This window comes from Balaenoptera musculus, chromosome 19, assembly GCF_009873245.2.
Source record: "Balaenoptera musculus isolate JJ_BM4_2016_0621 chromosome 19, mBalMus1.pri.v3, whole genome shotgun sequence".
In the NCBI taxonomy this organism is placed as follows: Eukaryota; Metazoa; Chordata; class Mammalia; order Artiodactyla; family Balaenopteridae; genus Balaenoptera; species Balaenoptera musculus.
Window position 1 is genome coordinate 1,608,278 of NC_045803.1, and position 26,304 is coordinate 1,634,581.

Here is a 26,304-nt window from a genome sequence, read left to right on the forward strand (position 1 = left end):
GAGATGCCAAGGTTTGCAGGGGAGAAGGCAGCTAAGCCAGGAGGTGGAAGAAGTCTCAGATCCACCTTCCCGGAGGCGATGTGCTTGAGATATTTAAGGTATAAAGAGGCAGTGTGGTCTTAGGTGTGGGGAAAGGCCATCAGAGTTAGAGAAAAGGTGAGGTAATCGGTGTGTGCAGGTGTATTTCATTACATGCTTCTTCACAGATGCATGTTCAAAAATGGTGTCCCTGAATGGGACACCATCACTGGCTCTACTCTTTAATGAGGGAACCAGAGAAGCAACACATGGTCCACCTGCTTATGGCCACCCCACATTCCTCCTCTGTATTGTTCACTATGGCCCCCTGTCTGGAGTCTTTGTTCTCTTGACTCTGACCTAACACGGTGAGGTCTAAAGCTTTAGCCTACATCCTTTGGAAGAGCAATAAGACAATGTTTAATAGACCCCAGCTATGGATGCATGAACTTTGTGTCATAGTGACAACCTGGTATCATGTGCCCGTTTGGTTTTGTAGGTTTTGGAAACATCTGAAATATTATGGCTGTCTCTCTGTGATCAGCGAAGACTACATTCCATGGAAATCTGGGTTCGTCTCCTTTAAGAAGCGTGAAACCCCGCCCCCGTCCTCAGAGCCTCCAGGACACTCCTTCCCAGGAGCCCCGGCAGTGAGGCGGGGCTTTTCCTGTAGGCGGGGAGCACCGCCCCTTGCCAGGTTCTAGAGGCCTGTGAACTGCATTACCTGAAAAAAAACTACGCCAGTTCGTGGGCGCCCCTGAGCCAATGAAGGCTCAGGAAAGAGCCACTTCCGTTCTAGAGGACGGAGTCTGGGCGGCTTTTCCGGCGTCGACTGGGGTCGTTATTTTGTAAACTCGGCTGTGTTCACAGGCGGGGAACTTCGCAACGCTGTGAAGGCCAGAGGTCAGGGAGCCAGGAAGGCGCCGTGCCCGCTTCTCTGAGCTTCGTCTGAGGCTCGGCGTGGGCGCCATCCGGCCTGACTCTGTCTTGGGCGGTTGGTGCCGCAGTGCCCGGGCCCCACCTTCGCCCACAAACTCCGCTGGCGCCGGCGCAGATGTGTCGGATTCAGGTAAATGCTGCGTCATCCGGGCCCTCCCCCAGCTCTTCTCATTCAGCAGTGTTTTATCTGTGTTCTCTTACTAGTGTCCTATAGTTATTATTTGTACCCCCAAAACTTGGCTTTTCGAAGTTTGAAATATGACCTGCGTGGGGAAAAAAATTGCAGAGAACTTCAATGTGCGGTTGAGGAAGCTCTGAGATTAATATCCGTTCACCGCTCAGGCCAAAATTGCTATATAAATAGGACCTCAGAAGCAGCCTGTGGGGTTCTTCCAAAACAATTATCCCCATCCCCACCAAGTTAATGTATTGGCTGCTGTTTGAAGTAAGCATTTCCTTTCTTTTCTTGATAGTTTTGCCAACTCTGTGGAAACTATTTGACGTGTCAAAACTTTTTTATGAATGTAATATGTTTTATGATGTGTTTTTCTTCTTTTGCGCAATGTGGTGTGACTTTACCCATGTTTTTCATGGCTATCCCTTTGTGGGAGAAAGAGGTGAAACAGGAGGGAAGGGGGCAGGGCACAGCCTTTAAAGGAATGACATATCCATAGGACTTGACTAAAACAAACAGGTTTGAACCAATTAGGTCCAAGATGGCGGAAGATTTGATTTCCAGTGGATCTTGAGGCTCATTATACTCCCATTGTAATACATGAGCATGTAAATAACACACCCACCTGCGCCCTGACAGTTCTAAGGCTAACCTAAAAGGCCAAAAAGTGGGTGGTGGCCCAATTCCTGGAAATACCTGCCCCTTCCCGGGAAGTAGTTGGAATAATCCTCCCACTCAGCCTGTGAAATTACGTAGGACATAAAAAGTAACCACGTCATATTTTGAGGCCTCTCGCCTTCTGAGATGGCCCACACTCTGTCTGTGGAGCGTGTTCCTCACTAAATAAATCCACTTCTTACCTATCACGTTGTCTCTCACTGAATTCTTTCTGTGAGGAGACTTCAAGAACCTGAGGTTCATTAAGTCCTGAGACCAGGTGTGTGATCTCAAGTAAAGTCCCAATCTGAGTTGCATGGTTTCAGGGAGACCCCTTGCAGGGCCTGAGAGTGGGCACTTGTGTAACACTCGTAAATTAATTGTCCAAGGAGACACACATGCTGACAAAGCAAGAGACTTTATTGGAAAGGGGTGCCTGGGTGAAGAGCAACACAGTAGGGAACCCAAGAGAACTGCTCTGCCATGATGCTCGCAGTCTCGCTTTTATGGTAACAGGGTTAGTTTCCGGGTTGTCTCTGGCCAGTTGTTCTGACTCAGGGTCCTTTCTGGTGGTGCACTCACCTCTCAGCCAAGATGGATTCCAGCATGAGGGGGATTCTGGGAGGTAGGCAGGACATATCATCTCTTCCCTCCTCCTTTCGGACCCTCCCACATTCTCCCAGTTAGCTTTCAGAGGCAGCACCTCTCTATCGGAACTTCCTGTTGTGAGACAACTCAGGCAAGTGGTTATCATTGTGCCTGGCCAAGGTGGGCGGTTTCAGTTCCCTAACACATTCATTTTCCTTTCTTGTGCTGTATTCTGTAGATATGAGTATATGAGTAAAATGTCTTTATACGTTCCCCTGTTGAAGGCTCTTCTTTGTTTATGTGTTTCTTTTTTCTTCTTTTTTTTTGTTTTTGGTCTACTTTCTGTATTTATAGCCATACCTGCCATCTGTTCTTGTGTATATACAGCATGCATTTGTCTAGCATATATGTTAAAATTATTCTACTTAAATGAACATTTCCACTTTTTAATTTTGTTTTGTTCTTACTGATTTTAACTTAGTTCTTTGAATGAAATTATACATATTTTTCAACTATCCCATTGTTAGATTTTGATACAGACTTATTATACATTACATAAACTTAGTTTTACAGCATACACACACTTAGAGGGTTTTGGGGTTTTTTTAATAATTTTTATTGGAGTATAGTTGATTTACAATGTTGTGTTAGTTTCAAGTGTACAGCAAAGTAAATCACTTATAAATATACATATATCCATTCTTTTCTAGAGTCTTCTCCCATATAGGTCATTACAGAGTACTGAGTAGAGTTCCCTGTGCTATAAAATAAGTCCTAATTAGTTATCTGTGTTATATATAGTAGTGTGTATATATCAATCCCAGTCTCCCAAATTATCCCCCCCTCCCCACTTTCCCCCAGTAACAAGAAGTTTGTTTCTACACCTGTGGCTCTATTTCTGCTTTGTAAATAAGTTTATTTCTATTATTTTTTGTTTTTTAGCGATATCATCATCTGTCTTTCTCTGTTTGACTTATTCACTCAGTATGACAGTCTCTAGGTCCATCCATGTTGCTACCAATGGCATTATTTTGTTCTTTTTTATGGCTTTTTTATCCAGTGTGTATATGTACCATATCTTTATCCACTCCTCCATCGGTGGACACTTAAGTTGCTTCCATGTCTTGGCTGTTGTAAATAGTGCTGCAGTAAACATTGTGCTGCTTGTATCTTTTTGGATTATGGTTTTCTATGGATATATGCACAGGGGTGGGATTGCTGGATTATATGGTACTTCTATACTTAGTTTTTTAAGGAACCTCTATACTGTTCTCCATAGTGGCTGTACCAATTTACATTCCCACCAGCAGTGTAGGAGGGTTCCCATTTTTCCACATCCTCTCCAGCATTTATTATTTGTAGACTTTTTGATGATGGCCATTCTGACCGGTGTGAGGTGGTTCCCACTATAGTTTTTATTTACATTTCTCTAATAGTAGTGATGTTGAGCATCTTTTCATGTGCTTTTGCCCATCTGAATGTCTTTGGAGAAATGTCTATTTAGGTCTTCTGCCAGTTTATTGATTGGGTTGTTTGTGTTTTTTTTGATACTGATCTGCATGAACTGTTTGATTATTTTGGAAATTAATCCCTTGTCAGTTGCTTTGTTTGCAAATACTTTCTCCCATTTTGTGGGTTGTCTTTTCATCTTGTTTATGGTTTCCTTTGCTGTGCACAACCTTGTAAGGTTAATTAGGTTCCATTTGTTTATTTTTGTTTTTATTCTCCTTACTCTAGGAGGTGGGTCAAAAAAGATCTTCCTGCACTTTATGTCAAAAGTGTTCTGCCTATGTTTTCCTCTAAGAGTTTTATAGTGTCTGGCCTTCACTTAGGTCTTTAATCAGTTTTGACTTTATTTTTGTGTATGGTGTTAGTGGGTGTCCTAATTTCACTCTTTTACATGTAACTGTCTAGTTTTCCTAACACCACTTATTGAAGAGACTGTCTTTTCTCCATTGTACATTCTTGCTTCCTTGGTCATAGATTAGGTGACCATAGGTGTGTGGGTTTATCTCTTGACTTTCTATCTATCCTGTTCCATTGATCTGTATTTCTGTTCTTGTGCCAGTACCAAACTGTTTTGGTTACTGTAACTTTGTAGTATAGTCTGGAGTCAGGGAGCCTGATTCTTCAGGCTTTTAGTTTCATTGATCTTTGCTATTATTTGCTTTAGGTGTAAGTAAGGTTAGGTTGTTTATTGAAGATTTTTCTTGTTTCCTGAGGAAAGATTGTATTGTTATAAACTTCACTCTTAGAACTGCTTTTGCTACATCCCATAGTTTTGGATCAGTGTGTTTTCATCATCCTTTGTCTCTATGTAAGTTTTTGATTTTCTCTTTCATGTTTTCAGTGATCCATTGTTTTTTAGTAACATGTTGTTTAGCCTCCATGTGTTGGTGTTTTTTTTTTTAATAGTTTGTTGTGTAATTTATTTCTAATCTTGTATGGAAAAGGTGCTTGATAGGATTTCACTTATCTTAAATTTGCCAAGGTTTTCTTTGTGGCCCAGAATGTGTTCTATCCTGGAGAATGTTCTAGGTATACTTGAAAAGAATGTGTATTCGGTTGCTTTTGGATGCAATGCTGTTTAAATATCAATTAAGGCTATCGTGTCTAATGTGTCATTTAAGGCTTGTTTTTCCGTATTGATTCTCTGTCTGGATGATCTGTCCATTGGTGTAAGTGGGGTGTTAAAGTCCCCCCATCATTGTGTTGCTGTCAGTTTCTCTTCTTATGGCTGTTAGCGTTTTTTTGCATTATAGATTGATCCCTTGATCATTGTGTAGTACTTCTTTGTCTCTTGTAACAGTCTTAAAGTCTATTTTGTCTGATATGAGTATTGCTACTCCAGCTTTCTTTGGATTTCATATAGGCAATTTCTTTTTTTTTTTTTTTTCTTCCCATGGCTTGAGGGATCATAGTTCCCCAACCAGGCATGGAATCCAGGCCCTTGGCATTGAAATGACGGAGTTCTAACCCCTGGACTGCTAGAGAATTCTTGTCATTTTCTTAATTGTTTTGAATTTGTTTTTGTCTGGTTTTCTCTCTTCCCTTCCTTTTGATTTCATCTCTTGTGGTTTGATGATTATCTTTAGTGTTGTGTTTGGGATTTTTTTTTTCTTTTTTTGAACCTATTGTAGTTTTTTGGTTTGCAGTCTGCATGTGTTTTTTTAATTTTGTTTTTCTTTTTGGCTGAGTTGGGTGTTTGTTGCTGTGCGGGGGCTTTCTCTAGTTGCGGTGAGTGGGGGCTACTCTTCGTTGCAGTGTGCAGGCTTCTCATTTCCATGGCTTCTCATTGCAGAGCATTGGCTCTAGGCACATGGGCTTCAGTAGTCGCAGCACGTGGGCTCAGTAGTTATGGCTCGGGGGCTCTAGAGTGCACGCTCAGTAGTTGTGGCACACAGGCTTATTTGCTCCGTGACATGTGTGATCTTCCCGGACCAGGGCTCGAACCTGTGTCCCCTGCATATATGTGGTTTTTATATAGCAGTCTATATATGTACAGGATTGTTTTAAGGTGCTGGTGTCTTAATTTCAAATGCAATTCCCATTTCCTGCATTTGTACTCTCCTCATGGTTGCTGTTTTGATATCATATTTTTGTGTGGATGATTTCCTTCTTTTACTGTATGTTTGCCTTTACTGATGAGCTTTCCCTTTTGTGATTTTTTTGTTTCTAGTTGTGGCCTTTTCTTTTCCACCTAGAGAAGTTCTTTTAGCACTTGTTGCAAAGTTGGTCTGGTGGTGCTGAATTCTCTTTACTTTTGCTTGTCTGTCTGTAAAGCTTTTAATTTCTCCATCTAATCTGAATGAAAGCCTTGCTGGGTAGAGTATTGTTTGTTGTAGGTTTTTTCCCTTTCACCACTTTAAATATAAATATATTGTGCCACTCTGGCCTGCAGAGTTTCTGTTGAAAAATCAGCTGATAGCCTTATGGTTATCATTCCTTTGTATGTTATTTGTTGCTTTGCCCTTGTTGCTTTTTTTTTTTTTTTTTTTTTAGTATTAGTTGTTTTGTTTGTTTGTTTTTTTATACTGCAGGTTCTTATTAGTCATCAATTTTATACACATCAGTGTATACATGTCAATCCCAATCGCCCAATTCAGCACACCACCATCCCCACCCCACCGCAGTTTTCCCCCCTTGGTGTCCATATGTCTGTTCTCTACATCTGTGTCTCAACTTCTGCCCTGCAAACCGGCTCATCTGTACCATTTTTCTAGGTTCCACATACATGCGTTAATATACAATATTTGTTTTTCTCTTTCTGACTTACTTCACTCTGTATGACAGTCTCTAGATCCATCCACGTCTCAAAAAATGACTCAATTTCGTTCCTTTTTATGGCTGAGTAATATTCCATTGTATATATGTACCACATCTTCTTTATGCATTCGTCTGTTGATGGGCATTTAGGTTGCTTCCATGACCTGGCTATTGTAAATAGTGCTGCAATGAACATTGGGGTGCATGTGTCTTTTTGAATTACGGTTTTCTCTGGGTATATGCCCAGTAGTGGGATTGCTGGGTCATATGGTAATTCTATTTTTAGCTTTTTAAGGAACCTCCATATTGTTCTCCATAGTGGCTGTATCAATTTACATTCCCACCAACAGTGCAAGAGGGTTCCCTTTTCTCCACACCCTCTCCAGCATTTGTTGTTTGTAGATTTTCTGATGATGCCCATTCTAACTGGTGTGAGGTGATACCTCATTGTAGTTTTGATTTGCATTTCTCTAATAATTAATGATGTTGAGCATCTTTTCATGTGCTTCGTGGCCGTCTGTATGTCTTCTTTGGAGAAATGTCTATTTAGGTCTTCTGCCCATTTTTGGATTGGGGTGTTTGTTTCTTTAATATTGAGCTGAATGAGCTGTTTATATATTTTGGAGATTAATCCTTTGTCCGTTGATTCGTTTGCAAGTATTTTCTCCCATTCTGAGGGTTGTCTTTTCGTCTTGTTTATGGTTTCCTTTGCTGTGCAAAAGCTTTGAAGTTTCATTAGGTCCCATTTGTTTATTTTTGTTTTTATTTCCATTACTCTCGGAGGTGGATCAAAAAAGATCTTGCTGTGATTTATGTCAAAGAGTGTTCTTCCTATGTTTTCCTCTAAGAGTTTTATAGTGTCCAGTCTTACATTTAGGTCTCTAATCCATTTTGAGTTTATTTTTGTGTATGGTGTTAGGGAGTATTCTAATTTCATTCTTTTACATGTAGCTGTCCAGTTTTCCCAGCACCACTTATTGAAGAGACTGTCTTTTCTCCATTGTATATCTTTGCCTCCTTTGTCATAGATTAGTTGACCATAGGTGCGTGGGTTTATCTCTGGGCTTTCTATCTTGTTCCATTGATCTGTGTTTCTGTTTTTGTGCCAGTACCATATTGTCTTGATTACTGTATCTTTGTAGTATAGTCTAAAGTCAGGGAGTCTGATTCCTCCAGCTCCGTTTTTTTCCCTCAAGACTGCTTTGGCTATTCGGGGTCTTTTGTGTCTCCATACAAATTTTAAGATGATTTGTTCTAGCTCCGTAAAAAATGCCATTGGTAATTTGATAGGGATTGCATTGAATCTGTAGATTGCTTTGGGTAGTATAGTCATTTTCACAATGTTGATTCTTCCAATCCAAGAACAAGATATATCTCTCCATCTGTTGGTATCATCTTTAATTTCTTTCATCAGGGTCTTATAGTTTTCTGCATACAGGTCTTTTGTCTCCCTAGGTAGGTTTATTCCTAGGTATTTTATTCTTTTTGTTGCAGTGGTAAATGGGAGTGTTTCCATAATTTCTCTTTCAGATTTTTCATCATTAGTGTATAGGAATGCAAGAGATTTCTGTGCATTAATTTTGTATCCTGCAACTTTACCATATTCATTAATTAGCTCTAGCAGTTTTCTGGTGGCAGTTTTAGGATTCTCTATGTATAGTATCATGTCATCTGCAAACAGTGACAGTTTTACTTCTTCTTTTCCAATTTGTATTCCTTTTATTTCTTTTTCTTCTCTGATTGCCGTGGCTAGGACTTCCAGAACTATGTTGAATAATAGTGGTGAGGGTGGACATCCTTGTCTCGTTCCTGATCTTAGAGGAAATGCTTTCAGTTTTTTACCATTGAGAATGATGTTTGCTGTGGGTTTGTCATATATGGCCTTTATTATGTTGAGGTAGGTTCCCTCTATGCCCACTTTCTGGAGAGTTTTTATCATAAATTGGTGTTGAATTTTGTCAAAAGCTTTTTCTGCATCTATTGAGTTGATCATATGGTTTTTATTCTTCAATTTGTTAATATGGTGTATCACATTGATTGATTTGCGTATATTGAAGAATCCTTGCATCCCTGGGATAAATCCCACTTGATCGTGGTGTATGATCCTTTTAATGTGTTGTTGGATTCTGTTTGCCAGTATTTTGTTGAGGATTTTTGCATCTATATTCATCAGTGATATTGGTCTGTAATTTTCTTTTTTTGTAGTGTCTTTGTCTGGTTTTGGTATCAGGGTGATGGTGGCCTCATAGAATGAGTTCGGGAGTGTTCCTTCCTCTGCAATTTTTTGGAAGAGTTTGAGAAGGATGGGTGTTAGCTCTTCTCTAAATGTTTGATAGAATTCACCTGTGAAGCCATCTGGTCCTGGACTTTTGTTTGTTGGAAGATTTTTAATCACAGTTTCAATTTCATTACTTGTGATTGGTCTGTTCATATTTTCTGTTTCTTCCTGGTTCAGTCTTGGAAGGTTATACCTTTCTAAGAATTTGTCTATTTCTTCCAGGTTGTCCATTTTATTGGCATAAAGTTGCTTGTAGTAGTCTCTTAGGATGCTTTGTATTTCTGTGGTGTCTCTTGTAACTTCTCCTTTTTCATTTCTGATTTTATTGATTTGAGTCCTCTCCCTCTTTTTCTTGATGAGTCTGGCTAGTGGCTTATCAATTTTGTTTGTCTTCTCAAAGAACCAGCTTTTAGTTTTATTGATCTTTGCTATTGTTTTCTTTGTTTCTATTTCATTTATTTCCGCTCTGATCTTTATGATTTCTTTCCTTCTGCTAACTTTGGGTTTTGTTTGTTCTTCTTTCTCTAGTTCCTTTAGGTGTAGGGTTAGATTGTTTATTTGAGATTTTTCTTGTTTCTTGAGGTAGGCTTGTATAGCTATAAACTTCCCTCTTAGAACTGCCTTTGCTGCATCCCATACGTTTTGGATTGTTGTGTTTTCATTGTCGTTTGTCTCTAGGTATTTTTTGCTTTCCTCTTTGATTTCTTCAGTGATCTCTTGGTTATTTAGTAACGTATTGTTTAGCCTCCATGTGTTTGTGTTTTTTACGTTTTTTTCCCTGTAATTCATTTCTAATCTCATAGCATTGTGGTCAGAAAAGATGCTTGATATGATTTCAATTTTCTTAAATTTACTGAGACTTGATTTGTGACCCAAGATGTGATCTATCCTGGAGAATGTTCCATGTGCATTTGAGAAGAAAGTGTAATCTGCTGTTTTTGGATGGAATGTCCTATAAATATCAATTAAATCTATCTGGTCTGTGTCATTTAAAGCTTCTGTTTCCTTATTTATTTTCATTTTGGATGATCTGTCCATTGGTGTAAGTGAGGTGTTAAAGTCCCCCACTATGATTGTGTTACTGTCAATTTCCTCTTTTATAGCTGTTAGCCGTTGCCTTATGTATTGAGGTGCTCCTATGTTGGGTGCATATGTATTTCTAATTGTCATATCTTCTTCTTGGATTGATCCCTTGATCATTATGTAGTGTCCTTCCTTGTCTCTTGTAACATTCTTTATTTTAAAGTCTATTATATCTGATATGAGTATTGCTACTCCAGCTTTCTTTTGATTTCCATTTGCATGGAATATCTTTTTCCATCCCCTCTCTTTCAGTCTGTATGTGTCCCTAGGTCTGAAGTGGGTCTCTTGTAGACAGCATATATATGGGTCTTGTTTTTGTATCCATTCAGCAAGCCTGTGTCTTTTGGTTGCAGCATTTAATCCATTCACGTTTAAGGTAATTATCGATATGTATGTTCCTATGACCATTTTCTTAATTGTTTTGAGCTTTTTTTTGTAGGTCCTTTTCTTCTCTTGTGTTTCCCACTTAGAGAAGTTCCTTTAGCATTTGTTGTAGAGCTGGTTTGGTGGTGCTGAATTCTCTTAGCTTTTGCTTGTCTGTAAAGCTTTTGATTTCTCCATCAAATCTAAATGAGATCCTTGCTGGGTAGAGTAATCTTGGTTGTAGGTTCTTCCCTTTCATCACTTTAAGTATATCATGCCACTCCCTTCTGGCTTGCAGAGTTTCTGCTGAGAAATCAGCTGTTAACCTTATGGGTGTTCCCTTGTATGTTATTTGTTGTTTTTCCCTTGCTGCTTTCAATAATTTTTCTTTGTCTTTAATTCTTGCCACTTTGATTAATATGTGTCTCAGCGTGTTTCTCCTTGGGTTTATCCTGTATGGCACTCTCTGCACTTCCTGGACTTGCGTGGCTATTTCCTTTCCCATGTTAGGGAAGTTTTCGACTATAATCTCTTCAAATATTTTCTCTGGTCCTTTCTCTCTCTCTTCCCCTTTCTCTCTCTCTTCCCCTTCTGGGACCCCTATAATGCGAATGTTGTTGCGTTTAATGTTGTCCCAGAGGTCTCTTAGGCTGTCTTCATTTCTTTTCATTCTTTTTTCTTTAGTCTGTTCCGCAGCAGTGAATTCCACCATTCTGTCTTCCAAGTCACTTATCCGTTCTTCTGCCTCAGTTATTCTGCTATTGATTCCTTCTAGTGTAGTTTTCATTTCAGTTATTGTATTGGTCATCTCTGTTTGTTTGTTCTTTAATTCTTCTAGGTCTTTGTTAATCATTTCTTGCATCTTCTCGATCTTTGCCTCCATTCTTATTATGAGGTCCTGGATCATCTTCACTATCATTATTCTGAATTCTTTTTCTGGAAGGTTGCCTATCTCCAGTTCATTTAGTTGTTTTTCTGGGGTTTTTTCTTGTTCCTTCATCTGGTATATAGCCCTCTGCCTTTTCATCTTGTCTATCTTTCTGTAAATGTGGTTTTTGTTCCACAGGCTGCAGGATTGTAGTTTTTCTTGCTTCTGCTGTCTGCCCTCTGGTGGTTGAGGCTATCTAAGAGGCTTGATGGGAGGTTCTAGTGGTGGGTAGAGCTGACTGTTGCTGTGGCGGTCAGAGCTCCATAAAACTTTAATCCACTTAACTGTTGATGGGTGGGGCTGGGTTCCCTCCCTGTTGGTTTTTTTGCCTGAGGCAACCCAACACTGGAGCCTACCTGGGCTCTTTGGTGGGGCTAATGGCAGACTCTGGGAGGGCTCATGCCAAGGAGTACTTCCCAGAACCTCCGCTGCCAGTGTCCTTGTCCCCACGGTGAAACAGAGCCAGCCCCCACCTCTGCAGGAGACCCTCCAACACTAGCAGGTAGGTCTGGTTCAGTCTCCCCCAGGGTCACTGCTCCTTCCCCTGGGTCCCGATGTGCACACTATTCCGTGTGCGCCCTCCAAGAGTGGGGTCTCTGTTTTCCCCAGTCCTGTCGAAGTCCTGCAATCAATTCCTCCTCTCGTTGCCGGACCCCCCAGGTTGGGAAGCCTGATGTGGGGCTCAGAACCTTCACTCCAGTGGGTGGACTTCTGTGGTATAAGTGTTCACCAGTCTGTGAGTCACCCACCCAGCAGTTATGGGGTTTGATTTTACTCTGATTGCACCCCTCCTACCGTTTCACTGTGGCTTCTCCTCTGTCCTTGGACGTGGGGTATCCTCCTTGGTGAAGTCCAGTGTCTTCCTGTCGATGATTGTCCAGCAGCCAGTTGTGATTCTGGTGCTTTCGCAAGAGGGAGTCGCCCTTGTTGCTTTTAATATTTTTCCTTTGTGTTTAATTTGTATCAGTTTGATTAATATGTGTTTTGGTGTGTTTCTCCTTGGGTTTCTCCTGTATGGAACTCTGCACTTCTTGGACTCAGGTGAGTGTTTCCTTTCCCATGTTAGGGATGTTTTCGGCTGTAATCTCCTCAAATATTTCTCAGGCCCTTTCCCTTATCTCTTCTTCTGGGACCCTTATAATGCAAATGTTGGTTCATTAAATGTTGTTATTTCCACCACTCTGTCATCCAGCTCACTTAGTCGTTCTTCTACCTTAGTTATTCTGCTATTGAATCCCTCTAGTGTATTTTTCATTTCAGTTATTGTATTGTTCATCAAATCTACCTTTCTTTTAAACATTTCTTGTATCTTCTCCATCTGTTTCCATCCTTTTTCTGAGATTTTGAATCATCTTTACTATCATTACTCTGATTTCTTTTTCAGGTAGATTGCCTAATCTTCTATGTGATTGTACTCTTCAAATAATGCTTATGTATTGTTTTATTTATTTTTGGCTGTGTCAGGTCTTAGTTGCAGCACACAGGATCTTTCGTTGAAGCACACAGGCTCAGTTGCCCCACCACAGTATGTGGGATCTTAGTTCCCTGACCAGGGATCAAACCTGCATCCCTGCATTGGAAGGCAGATTTTTAACCACTGGACCACCAGGGAAGTTCCCGAATAGTATTTATTTTAGTGGAAAATCATAAATGATTAAGATATCTTGTTAAAATACTTGTTTTAAGGGTGATAAAATGAATCATTGTAAGTGTAAAAAGTTATAATGCTTTGTGAATCCCTAGCAAGATGTTAAGAACTCAAGAAGGTTATTTCTGTGTTTCTACAATGCAGATGGACTAGAGATCAAGTCCTATAGCTTGTTGCAGTTCTTTTAAGTTTAAAGAGTCAGCAATGATGCCCAGTTATCCCCAACTGCTGGAGGCCAAGCACTTTTACTCTGATTCTGGCAAGAAACCCTTTTTTCAGAGTCATTTTCAATGTGAATTCAGTAAATTGTGGTTCATGATCTCTACCCCTGGAGAAGCTAGTAGGAAATTACAGATAGTCTCTCTGAACAGGTATGGAAAGAAAAAAAATGGATATATCAAAGAATATGGTGGATAAATATAAAAAGTACATATTCTTGAATCCTATTATATAATGTTAGCATAATTCCAAATCAGAATTTAATCTATGGATTATGTAAGGTGGAGTTTTTTTTAAAAATAACCAAAGTAAAGTTTGAAAAGGAAGAAGAACCATTTCCTCCCCAACACAATCCCTTATTCTTGTGGCTCACTGGGCTCCAGTCACACTAGCCTCATGGATGCTGCATGACTCTGATAGAGAGGCTTTGCACTTTTTTGTCCCACTTCTGGACAGCCTTTTCTCAAGGTATCCACATGACCTTATGGCACAACTCTATAACATTTTCTGCCCTCTTTTACATGCTTTATTTTTCTCTTGAGTATTTGTCTTTGCCTGAAATATTAAATGGTTCACTCATTAATGTTTCACATTCAGCAGAATTAATTATGGCCCCTGCACTGGTGTCAGGTGTCTTCGTGGACTTGGTGTCTGTAGACCTAGGATTTATGGACAGATTCCCAGTTTTGGCAGCCAGTGGACTGAGACATGAAAGGTTGTCTTAGTAATGGGGCTAATACATACAAATGCTTGAGGATGTGATTGAGATGGGAGTGCTCTAGGACTTGTAGGTCTTTGTTAACAACTGGTAAGGACAGAGAGCAAGGGGGCCAGAGTTAGAATGGTAGCACGAGGTTTCTGTTCTGAGAATGGCAGACATGTATGAGGAGGTCCAGTGAGTAATATGCATGTGGGGAAGGTGTATGAAGTAATTGCCCCAGGCCCTAGTACTAGGAGTATAAGAGAGAAGGATGGGGCTAAGTTTGCTTGTGTCTGGGAGACATGATAGTGGGTACACTCAGGCTGTTGTCTTGGAGGAAAGGGAAAGGGCCCTGCATAGCAGGCTCACAGATTAGATGGTATCTATCTGTCCACCTGCCTGTTGTTGCTCAGGGTTGTACATACTGATCAAGGAAGCATGAAGAGTCATTGGGCCCCACTGCCCTCTATGTCATGGAGCTGGGGTGGATGATGAACCCAGAGTGAGTACGGGCTGGGGTTAGAAGTACTTATGGGGTCCTGGGGAGAGAGGCTGCTTATGTACAAATCTGTCCCATCATCACAGGGCCCTGTGACCTTTGAGGACGTGGCTGTGTACTTTTCCCAGGAGGAATGGAAGCTTCTTAATGAGGCGCAGAGATTCCTGTCCTCTGATGTGATCCTGGAGACCTCTGTACTTGTGTCGTTGGGTAAGGCCCTCCCACCTATCAGCATCCTGGGCAGGTCTCTCTGCCTTTCCCTTTTTTCCAAAGGCAAGTCTGTTTTTTCACAGCTAGACAGTGGGCATATCTCTATTACTGCTTCCCTCTCATCTGTGTTATTGGTGCCAAGGCTGAGTGAGTGTGTATATGACTTCCTTTTAGAAGTATCCCCAATACCAGCAGCTCTGAAGTTTTTTCAGTGAAGTTTTTCTGGGACATAAGACTTGGAATTAGTTCAGTGGGTTCCATTAGTCTCAGCCACTCCCTGCTAAATTTGACTCTGTAGACCTATGCACCTCTGTGCTCCAGGTTCTGCCCCCTTCCAGCTGATATTTCCTGGGCCCTGACTGTACCAGGAATTGTTGGGATCCAGCATGGTCACTGGTTCATTTTGTGATACTGTTTTTCTTTCCTGAGGTTTTTTTGGGGATTGGTTGTTTTCCTGGGCTAGTAACTGCTCACCTGTCCTGTCTTTCCCTCAGGACCTGCATTTTCTAGGTCCCGTGTTGTTGTCCATCTGGAGCTGGGAGGTGAACCCTGGGTACATGACAGAGTGGACATGACTCCAAGCCCCAGCATGAGGGGCTCAAAGTGGGCTTGGCTCCATTGATTTGGCATCAAGGGTTCAAATTATATCAGGATCATGCCCTGTGCCCCACAGTGTTTTGCTGCCAAAGCCAGTGACTGTGTACCACATTTCTGTGTGCACTCCCCCCATCATTGTGTCATTTCTCTGCTTTCAGGTTGTTGGCACAGAGCAGAGAGCACAAGGAGATAACTTCTGAGCAGAATGTTTTTCTGTAGAAGTGCCACGAATAAATACTTCAGACAGACCTGTCCATCTGGAAGTCCTATCCCTGGGAGAGGTGCTGCCTGGCCTTAGACAGTAGTTTGTGTGTAGCTGAAGACTTGGGAACAATTCCTGGCCAGAAACTGTGTGTGTCAGGTGTGAAATTTCACCAGCACAGTGGAGGGAAACTCTTTAGAAGAGACATGGGTAAGGCCTTTATGAGGAGCCACATAGTCCATGCATCCAAGAACTCTTTCACATGCCAGGAGGCTGGGAAGGATTTCCCTGGTAGCTCTAGCCTTCTCCAGCACCAGGTAACTCCACAAAAGGATGGTGGCTGCACAGTGGTGTTTCACAATGGTCAACGTCTCTATAAGTGCCATGAATGTAGGAAAGTCTACCCCTGGATGTATAGGCTTGCAGAGCGTGAGAGTCCACACAGGAGAGAGGCCTTATGAAGACAGTCACACTGGAGAAAAAAACACATGCATGCACTAAATATGGAGAATTCTTCAGCCAAAGCACCCAGCTTACTGAACACCAAACAAACAGGTCACACCACAGAAAAAGACCATATGAGTGCAGCAAATGTAAGAAAGCTTTCAGCCAAAGGTCTATAACCTCATCTGTCACCAGAGTTCCTCCTACTGGAGAAAGGCCTTCAAATGAGATGAGAGCAGCAAATGAGCTGCTGTCTCCTTAGTTACATCATTCTGAATAGGCTCTGTGAGCAACTCATCAACAGAAGTTGAATGCCATACATCTGAACAGCCCTAGTGTGCAGACTGCCTGTGAGTAGGAGGTTTGTAGGAAGCTTTTCAGGAGCTATGCTGTTGTACTTTCTGACTTACTGTCACGGGGTCTTTATGTTTCATATTCTAATTTTTTTTTTTTGGCCACATCACACACCATGGTGCATCTACCCCAACCAGGGATCGAACCTGTGGCCCCTGCAGTGGAAGTACAGAGAAATCTTACCCCTGGACCACGGAAGCCCCTGGTTTCATATTTCAAAATGAATGAATAGGGTTGTATCCCTTTTGCATTCTAACAGTATGGGAACCTTCCATCTCCTGTGTTCCTCACCAGTAGTGGGCTGGTATGGTTAGTGTTTTGAATATTACCTGTTTTAAAAGTGTGGACACATGCCTCACTGTGGTCTGATGCACTTCCCTAGTGATTCAGGATGTTGAACATTCCTGTGTTCATTTGCCAGGTGTATGTCTTCTTTGATTAAATGTCTTTATTAGCTACTGTGGAGACAATAAAAAGAAATGTGTTGCAACTTGATTTTTCTCAGTGACTTTACTGGATGGAATAAACAAACATTTAGTACCCCACGTGTTAGTCCTCACTATTAACGTAGTTTCCCGTTACTGTAAGTCTAGCTAGACACCTACTTTAAAAAAAAAAAAACCCAACCCCCCCCCCCACTTGTTGTGTTTGCCAATTTCCCTGGTACGAATACTCCAACTGTGGGGAGTTTCACACTGTGAACAGGAGGTTATTTTACTGAACCAGAGGTGCAAGAAGCCAAACACTGGGATATCAAAGCTTGCAGGAGAGGAATTTCACTCACATGGCAGCAAGCCAGGAGACAAAAAGTCTCACAACCACCTTCCTGGAGGTGAGGTGCTGTAGGGGACCAAGAGGCAGGGTGGTCCTAGGTGGGGTTTAAAGGGCAATCAGAGAGAAAAGGTGAGGCTACTCAGTGTGTGCAGGTGTATCTGCATTACAGGCTTCTGTTCTTCACGCATAGCTGGACAAGAGCTGACTCCAAGTTCCTTAAGAAACCCCTTTCCTGCAGTGACCCCACCCATCAGAGGTGTTATCTACATTGGGGGGCTTCCCTGTTGGTCCAGTGGTAAAGAATCCACCTTCCCACGTAGGGGATGAGGGTGATTCAATCTCTAGTCAGGGAACTAAGATCCCACATGTGGAGGGGCAACTAAGCCTACATGCCACAACTACTGAGCCCACCACTCCTCAACTAGAGAAGAGAAAACCTACATGGCCCAACTAGGGAGAAAGTTTGGAGCATATGCACGTAGGAGGAAAAAAACCCACCCAAGTGAGCTTAACCAATTAAGGCAGTTCACAAGCAGAGGGGTTTTGACATGCTATTGTTCCTTTTTCTATAATTCTAGCTCAAGAAGTTGTTAGTCATCAGCTTCTGTTAACCCTATGGGGGCACGGTTTCAAGGTCATCCAATGTGGACTTGGGAACACATGCTGTAGCACTCCTTTCTACTACTTCCCTTATACAGATGCCCATAAATAAGGTTGAGAACATAGATAATACCAACATGTGCTAAAACAGGAGTACAGGTTTTGAGTATTTTTACTTGACCTGTATAAAGGATTACATCACAGGCCTGAGTTGTCCAATCTGTATTCATTCCAAAGAAACGTTTGGCAGAGTGGCCCAACTCTTGGGAGATAACTTCTAAGCCCTTGAAACATTTGGACTAATAAGAGTGTGTTTATTTACCCGGGGCCTTGTGCCATGCTAGCTAATTTATACTAATAATTTGACATACCAGTGGGTAGGGGAGCCTTAGGGTCTTCTGTAGCAGTTTGACATTCAGAGAAGCTAGAGAATAAGTTCAGCCACACAGGTGTCCCTTGTGTGTGACATATTAAGAAAACCCTCTATAACACCAGGTCTTGTGTGAGGTCCCCCGCTAGCAGTACACTTCATATCGTCACCCACAGATGCTGTGAGACCTAAGTGACAGGGCACAGGAAACTGGCACTGTAGTCCCTCCATGACTTTGTCCTGTTGTGCCATCTTTCCTGCTTTTCATCTGTATCCTTTCACTGTAACAGACCATTAGCCCTTAATTCATAGTAGCTTCTCTGACTTCTGCAAGTGTGGATAGCAGTTTATTCAACCTGAAGGTGGTCCTTCCGCATTCCAGAACGTAATTGTGCTTTTTAAAAAGGTTTAAGTATAATCAACTTAAAAATAAAATGCATTTTAAGTGCAGAGTTTGAAAAACATTGGCACAGGGTTACACTTCTGAAACCAAAAGTTTTCTCCTGCCACTTGTAATTAATCCCCCCTTTAGCCTACAGAATTGATACTAGAAAATACTCTTCTCCTTCTTGCAATAGGCGGTGTTTTAGGATTTGCCACGTTTCTCAGTTTCACCTGTACTGGATCTGATACTGTTTGACACGGTGACCAATGTTGGGGAGATAATAAAACAAGACCTTCTCCACAAAGTAGAGAAAAAACATACTTTGTTCTACGAGCACAAAACTAAACTGTGATGCACGTCACAGACAACCCACTAAAGACATTGTAAAGACAGAAATCGCACCCATTCATGATACACCAAGCAGATAGAGCCCATTCAACGCAAGCGCCAAGATGAACACTCACTTGCCTTCAGGTGAGAGGACTCGACTGCCCCATTTGTTAGTTTATCCTAAATGTGCCTGGGAATTCGAGTGATGCTCTGCAGGAGCTCTTCACCTTTATCCAAAGCAATCCTAGAACTTCCCATCTGTGTCTTTATGACCGGAGACGTAGGACCCGACGCCTACCGCAGCAACTGGGAGACGGAGGCACCATCTTCCTTGATGTTTTCTTTCCAAAGAGGTGGCTCCAGACCTTTTTTTTAAAAAAAAAAAAAAAAAAAAAAAAAAAAACTCCTTGGCTGTGATGGAAGAAATGTTTACCTCTTGAGGAATGGGGAAGCCCTTCAGAGCTGGAGACCAGGGCTGCATCACTAATTCCCTTGTGAAGAAAATGACAGAACCTGCTGACGGCCCCCCCCTTCTCCCCCCCGACCCCGGGGGCAGAGGCGGCCCGGCTTGCCCTCCTGGTTCGCCCGCGGGCAGAGCTGGTCCGTCCGGCCTCTGGCTCAGGACCCTGGAAAACCCCGCGGAGAAACCTCTGCAGAGCGTACCATGCGAGCCCGCGGCCGAACGGCTCACGCCCTCGAGCATCCCCACCCGGCCCGGTTCCCACCTCCGGACCCGGGAGACCCCCCTCCCGCTCCCCTCGGCGGTCGGATGGGCCCCAGCCTCTTCCCTATGAAGCTGCAGGTACAACCTCCGGAGAGAGCAGGAAGCGCGCCCGCCCGGCCAGACCCGGACGATCCCGCCAGCCCCGCCGGCCTCCCGGAACTCTGCCTCGGGCATCGCGGCCGAATCCCATCCCCTGCAGACGTCGCCCGAGCTCCGGACGCGAAGGGACGATATAAACGTGACCGCCAGATGGCGCCCGACAACCGGCGGGAACATTAGCGGGACGGATCCGGATCGCTGGCCGGCGAGGGCGCACTGCCGGCCGCCCGGATGCCCGACCTCGTTCCGTCCCGGCCCACTTCCGAGCGGGTCTCATGGCCACGGGTTACAAATTCCCAGCTATAGCATGTGTGTTTTTGCTTCCTGCCCACTAGTGGAGGTCACTACCTAGTTCTTCCCGCCACTGTGGTCATAAAGGCACAGCCCCAGTTCCTCTCTGCTTCCTGACACCTGCATGTGACAGGCTTCATGTGGCCTTACATGGCCTGCTGTGCCTGTCGTTTCCTTGGGGAACTTTCAATGGCAGTAGCCTCTCCTGTCCTCACTCAGTCACCTCCATAAATTAAAATCCCGGGAGCACATTTTTACACGGTTGTAAAACTGACAAGAGGATTATTTAGCTTTTCGAAAGCTTTATGTACGTCTCAAAGGGACAGAGAAAGAATTCAGAATTAGAAGTTTGCTAACGGAAGTGCTCTAAGAAAAGAGATTGGAGGACATTCATGGCAGAAAGCTCCAAATACCCAACATTCCGAAAAGGTTACGGTGAATCCCAGTGAACAAGATAACACACTGTGAGCAAGCAACCCAGTGCCTGCTTGCTTGCAGATTTTGGCAACCTACAGTAACCTTTTCCATGCCGGCCCTTTCTTGAATATGCATGCCCCCTAGGCTTAATACTTCAGTCCAGTGCTTTGAGAGCTATCTCCCTGTCTCCTTACTTGTCACAAGTAATAAATGCTTCTGCTTTAACTGAAAGTACTTGGTGTGTTCACTGGCTATGCACCCCAACGGAAGGACCCACTGAGTCCGGTAACAATAATGATACACCTCAGCACAACTTGAAGGCCCATGCACAGGCATCCTGGAGACACTGTGATGAGGTCTGCATGCTGACACCCCTCAACAAGCCTACGCACACACATGCATCACACCACGTCCACAACAGAAAAGACATGTGATAGTCATGAGACACACAACCAGTGTATGTGACACACATGAGAGGCTTGTGGGAATACAGAGAGGTGCTGAACTACCACACCAGGTATGAGGACACAAATGCACAAATGCTCCAGGGAGACTTGTGAGACAAGCATGGGATAGGGAGGCCCAAAAGCCTAGTGTGTGGATATACACACAGGATCACACAATCATGCACATGGACCGAGTGTGACAGGTGGTCTCAACCTGGCTGGGAGATAACCCCTGCTCTTCCCCATCCTAGCACCATCCCTGCAGGCTTGATGATGTGCTGATGGCAGCCAGAACAGGAGCCGGGTGCTCATCTTGCCACAACCTGCAGTCTCACACGTTTGAAGACCGAATGTAAACACTAAAGGTCACGTGATGGAAGCAAGCAGCCCAAGCCCCGGTAGCAGAAAACTATATCCAAAATGCCTGCTAACAAGGCCCAGGACTCACAGTCTGAAGGGGACAGTTGGGGGAGGTTATGGTCTCTACTGGAGGGTCAGTATGTGTTGAGGAAGTTTCAGGGACAGCGGATCAAGGATGGTTTGGGGGAAGGGAGGAATTATTTCCCTGGATTGTTAGCCATTGTTTGGGAGGTTTGTGTTTTACCCAGAGGGGTGAGGATGATCACGTAGCTGTGTGGCCATCCCAGGTGAGTCCTAAGTCTTTCCTCTTCCTGGTGTTCTTTAAGCCTTTACTCCTGAGTAGATGGGCGTTTCTAATTTTCTATGTGCTGAACTGCAACTACAGCAAAGACAATAAAACACATAGCTAAGTTAAATTAAGAAAAACAAACATGGGAAAGAAAGCTCATTGCTTAAGTTTATAAAAGTTTCTTGGCCGTCCGGCAGATCTGTCTCTCACTTCAACAGCATTTGGACAGAACAGACCCAGGGACGCCCCTTCCTCCAGACTCTGACCACCCTCCAAGCTTTTTTCCAGTCACAACCTTGGAACCACCCACTCAGCTCTCCTCGGCCTCCGGGACCAGCCCACACCATTTTCTGAGCTTAGCTCCGTACTGCCGACCAAGCATGAGCTCCCAGATTCGTCACCATTACTCCGCCAGGTGGAGGCCGCCGTCACCCGCCTGGTAACGCGCATCTGCCGCTCTCCCACACCTACCCGTCTCTGCGCTTCTCTTTCGACTCCGACGCAGCAGCTCGCGAGGGCGTGAGACATCGTTTGGCGAACTGGCTGAGGAGAAGCCGGAGGGCTCGAGCTCACCGGAAAAGGCAAAAGCAGTGCAGTGGCCGCGCCCGCTTCCAGGACGTGCCGAAGCCGTCCCAGGAGCAGTGGGTAAAGCCCAGGACGCCATGGAAGCCGCCCGGCTGACGGAGAAGAACCCGCACCAGGCCCTGTGGATCCGCAGGCCCTGGATTCTCCCCGCGCAGACTCCGCCTCTGGACTTCCTGGAACCACTTCCTGGAAGAGCAGGTGAAACTCATCAAGAAGATGGGCGACCATCTGACCAACCTCTGCAGACTGCCCAGCCCCCAGGCTGGGCTGGGCGAGTGTCTCTTCCAAAGGCTCAGCCTCAAGCACCACTAGGAGCCCCTGGAGCCCAGCGGCCTGTGAGGAGCCCCTCTGGGGTCAGGGCTTCTCCCTGAAGCCTCTCTCTGAAGCTACTGGGCAGCTTGTTAACCACCCTGGAGCCCTCGCCAAGCCTTGGGCCAAATGGAAAAAAATAGTGCTTTTTGCAGGGGGAAAAAAGTTTCTGTGAAGCATTGTAAAGTGACTGGAACTTTAACAGGCAAACCAGGATGCATACAGGTAGCCACGTATGGGTTTCACAGTTACTACTGTGGTCTTATTCTCAGGATGCTCTTATCAGTCAGGGTGTGTTGAAATTCCTCCTTTGGGACTGTCTTTGGGGCGAATTTCAAAGCTGCATGAAATAATCAATATGACCTTTGGTTTTAAAAAAAGTACTGTCCAGTTGAGCCCTCCTTGGAGCCTTTTATATGATCAAATAAATACTTTTGTGTTGCCAAGGTGGACACGAACCCTTTATGTGGTGTTTTATCCAATATTGTTATTGCACACACAGCTCTCAGAAAAAAAATCATTTTTTCCGCTAAATTTATAATGTTTTGGAAATAGTTTGTGTGGTTCCTGTATTCTGTAGGAAAGTAAGTTGCATTTTGAAGACACTACCCTCTTATATCTCCTCTCAAGATGATTGTCTGGGTTGTAGCTGTAGCTGTACATGAATCTGAGTCCTGGGATCCATGAGAGTCGGAGAATCCACTCTCAGGAAACAATTATTGGTTCAAAGCAGAGGGTTATTCTTTCCATAACTGGGAGCTCCTTGGGACAAGGTGGCCCATAAAGGGACCTGGGCCCCAAACTGCAAGACGTATGAGATGCATCCCAGTGGGTGAAGGACCCACTAGGGTTCATTCTCTCACCATCCAGTTTTCTCTGCCTTGTCTTCATATCTGTGGTCACTCAGAGGGGCCGGCTGTGGCCTTGCTGCTCCACCCACCAAGCACTGTGTTCTGAGTAGCGGGATGACATGGATGACAGAGACATGGGTCCTGCCCTTGAGCAGGGAAGGAGCTCGTCATTAAGTATGGTACACATATGTGAAAGCAGGTGCATGCAGTGAAACAATTCTGCTGCTATGGCAGAAAGGTATCCTGAGTTCATGAGTGAGAGAAGGGTTGAATCTTGGAGTCATGGGACATGGTGTCTGAGAGCTTTGATTCTGGGGATAGAGCGGAATTCAAACCCTTCTAAGCTCTGCTTATAGTCCTGGGTCGGGTGACTCTGAGGGTGGAAAAATCAACCCAACCATTACAAGTCAATCAAATATACTCAGGAAGAAGGGAAATCTCCACAAGCTGCCTGCAGAAGGCAGCTGGAGTCCTCTTGTCCAGAACTGGGTAATATCCCACCCAAAACAATCAGTGGGAAGGGAATGAGATACCCCAAAAGTCAAGAGACGGGTGAGTCCTCCAGATGAAGGGAGAAAGCGTAGCTTCCTGCCCCCCGAGCACTGTAAGGATGATTCATACCCACTCCGGCACGCTGCCGTGTGGCAGAGGAGGGAAGGCTAACGTAACAGATACTGGTAACAACTTATTTCTGGCAAGGACTCCAGGCAGGTCCGGAAGTGCAAGGTGTTATCATGAAAGCTTCCAATATACTTGGTACTTAAGAGAATCTTCCTGGGATGTCTGGATGCATGAAGTTCAATTTATGGCTGAGTTCTCTTTCACAAAGACTAATCTCCAAAATGTCGCTCTGCAATTACGCAGAACAAGGAAACAGCATGTTGCCTGTACTCCGAAGATGTTTCTCCGATTTAAATTTACCAGTGCTGTTTGAGTTTAGGCTAATAGCTGACTAACTTTCAACATTCACTGCATTCTTAACAGTCTTCTGGGTTTGTAGTTGTTTTGTAAGATTTAAATGTTCTTGATGACACTTGGGTAGATAAAAAGCAGAATTCTGTTACCTAGGGCTTAGGATGAGACAAGAGCATCAGGCGGGGCACACAACGGGTTATACAGGGACACAGTAAGTAACCTGGAGCTGTAGGGAGCACCCTATACATAGCAAGTGCTCTGGGGCTACCTAGGTTTCCCAGGCTCCCCGTGGATGACCTAGCTGGAATAATTTCATTGGGTCAGGGGCATATAGGCTGTCTCCAGTTGCCTGGTATCCTGGCCCGGGGACATAAGGGATGGTGTCCAGAGTGTGAGTGCCTGATACAGACAGTGATTGGTTGTGGTCTTAATCAGCTGCTGCTCCAAAAGAGGAAACGACTAACATCAAGCCGGGGACTCAAAACTGAAAGATAACTAATAAGGAGCTACTGTCTAGCACAGGGAACTCTACTCAATACTCTGTAATGGTCTATATGGGAAAAGAATCTAAAAAAGAGTGGATATATGTATACGAATAACTGATTCACTTTGCTGTACACCTGAAACTAATACAACATTGTAAATCAACTATATTCTAATAAAAATTTAAAAAAACAAAAACAAAACACTGGTACTGCCATAAACACAAAACTTTAGGCCAATGAAACAGAACAGAGTGCCCAGAACTGGAAGCCAGTATATTTGATCAAATAATCAACAAGAGTGCCAACACAATTCAAGGAGAATTGGGAGGAGGACAGTCTCTCCAACAAATTACAGTGGATATCTGCATTCAAATGAATGAAGTTGGACCCTTACCTTACACCACACCCAAAAATGAGCTCAAAATGAACAAAGACCTGACAGTACGATGTAAACTCAAAAACTCTTAGATGAAGACATAGGGGAAAAGCTTCATGACATTGGATTTATAACTTCTTGGCATTGACATGAAAAGCATAGGAAACAAAAGCAAAAATAGATAAAGGTACAAACTTCTGTGCAAAGGACACAATCAACAGAGTGAAACGGCAAGCTACTGAATGGAAGAAAAGCATTTGCAAATCATATATTTGATAAGTGGTCAGTATCCAGATCATATAAAGAACTGCTACAACTCACCAATAAGAAAAATTTTAAAGGGGTAAACATAGAGATTTTTACAAAGAATATACACAAATGGCCAAGAAGACATGATCATTAATCATTAGGGAAATGCTAAACAAAACTACAGTGAGGGGACTTCCCTGGTGGTCCAATGGTAAAGAATCCACCTTGCAATGCAGGGGATGCAGGTTCGATCCCTAGTTGGGGAACTAAGATCCCACATGCCAAAGGGCAACTAAGCCCATGCACCACAACTACTGAGCTCGCGCTCCTCAACTAGAGAGCCTGCATGCTGCAAACTACAGAGCCCACATGCTCTGGAGCCTGCATGCACAACTATAGAGCCCACACGCTCTGGAGCCCACGGGCCACAACTAAAGAACAGAAAACCTGCACACCACACCTAGAGAGGAGCCCACGGGCCACAACTAGAGAAGAGAAAATCTGCATGCCACAACTAGAGAAGCCCATGTGCCACAACAAAGAGCCCGCATGCCGCAACTAAGACCCGATGCAGCCATAAAAAAGAAAAAGTAAACTAAAATAAACAAAACTACAGTGAGATATTACCTCACATCCATTAGGATAGCTACTATTAAACATGAAACGGAAAATAAAATTATGTCGATGAGGATGTGGAGATACTGGAACTCTGTGGACCTTTGATGAGAGCATAAAATGGTACAGCCAATAAAGGAAACAGTTCAAAATATTAAAAATAGATTGGGGACTTCCCTGGTGGTGCAGTGGTTAAGAATCTGCCTGCCAATGCAGGGGACACGGATTCGAGCCCTGGTCCGCAAGATCCCACATGCCATGGAGCAACTAAGCCTGTGCGCCACAACTACTGAGCCTGTGCTCTAGAGCCCGTGAGCCACAACTACTGAGCCTGCAAGCCACAACTACTGAAGCCCATGCGCCTAGAGCTGGTGCTCCGCAACGAGAAGCCACTGCAATGAGAAGGCCGCACTCCACAACTAGAGAAAGGCCGCGTGCAGCAATGAAGACCCAATGCAGCCAAAAATAAAAAAAAAAAAAAAATTGACCATATGATCCAGGAATTCCACTTCTGGCTATACACTGAAAATAACTGAAAACAGGATCTCAAGGAGATATTTGTGCAGTCGTTCTCACAGCTGCACTCTTTACAACAGCTAAAATATCGAAACAAGGGAAGTCTTCATCACCAGATGAATGGATAAAGATGTGGTATATGCATACAAT

General features: G+C 43.7%; 1 protein-coding gene and 1 long non-coding RNA gene across 8 annotated transcripts in view; one reads left to right on the top strand and one right to left on the bottom strand.

Annotated features, from left to right (window-relative positions):
* The window catches only part of LOC118884694 (zinc finger protein OZF-like), a 40,049-nt gene extending 19,676 nt beyond the window's left edge, over positions 1-20,373 (top strand). For 4 of the 7 annotated variants that reach the window (XR_005017347.1, XR_005017353.1, XR_005017348.1 and 1 more), the window contains 3 exons: positions 518-1,087; positions 14,448-14,571; positions 15,327-16,652. The gene's annotated coding sequence lies outside the window, so the exon portion shown is untranslated. Of the gene's footprint in view, positions 1-517; positions 1,088-14,447; positions 14,572-15,326; positions 16,653-19,429 lie in introns of those variants that run through there. The other 3 variants (XR_005017350.1, XR_005017352.1, XR_005017351.1) reach the window with 3 other exon arrangements.
* Positions 15,760-22,302, bottom strand: LOC118884696. The gene is made up of 4 exons (XR_005017355.1): positions 21,725-22,302; positions 21,209-21,343; positions 18,762-18,992; positions 15,760-15,842 (listed from the first exon to the last, which is right to left on the bottom strand). It is a non-coding gene; the product is annotated as an uncharacterized LOC118884696 (long non-coding RNA).
* Positions 22,303-26,304: the final 4,002 nt, after the last annotated feature.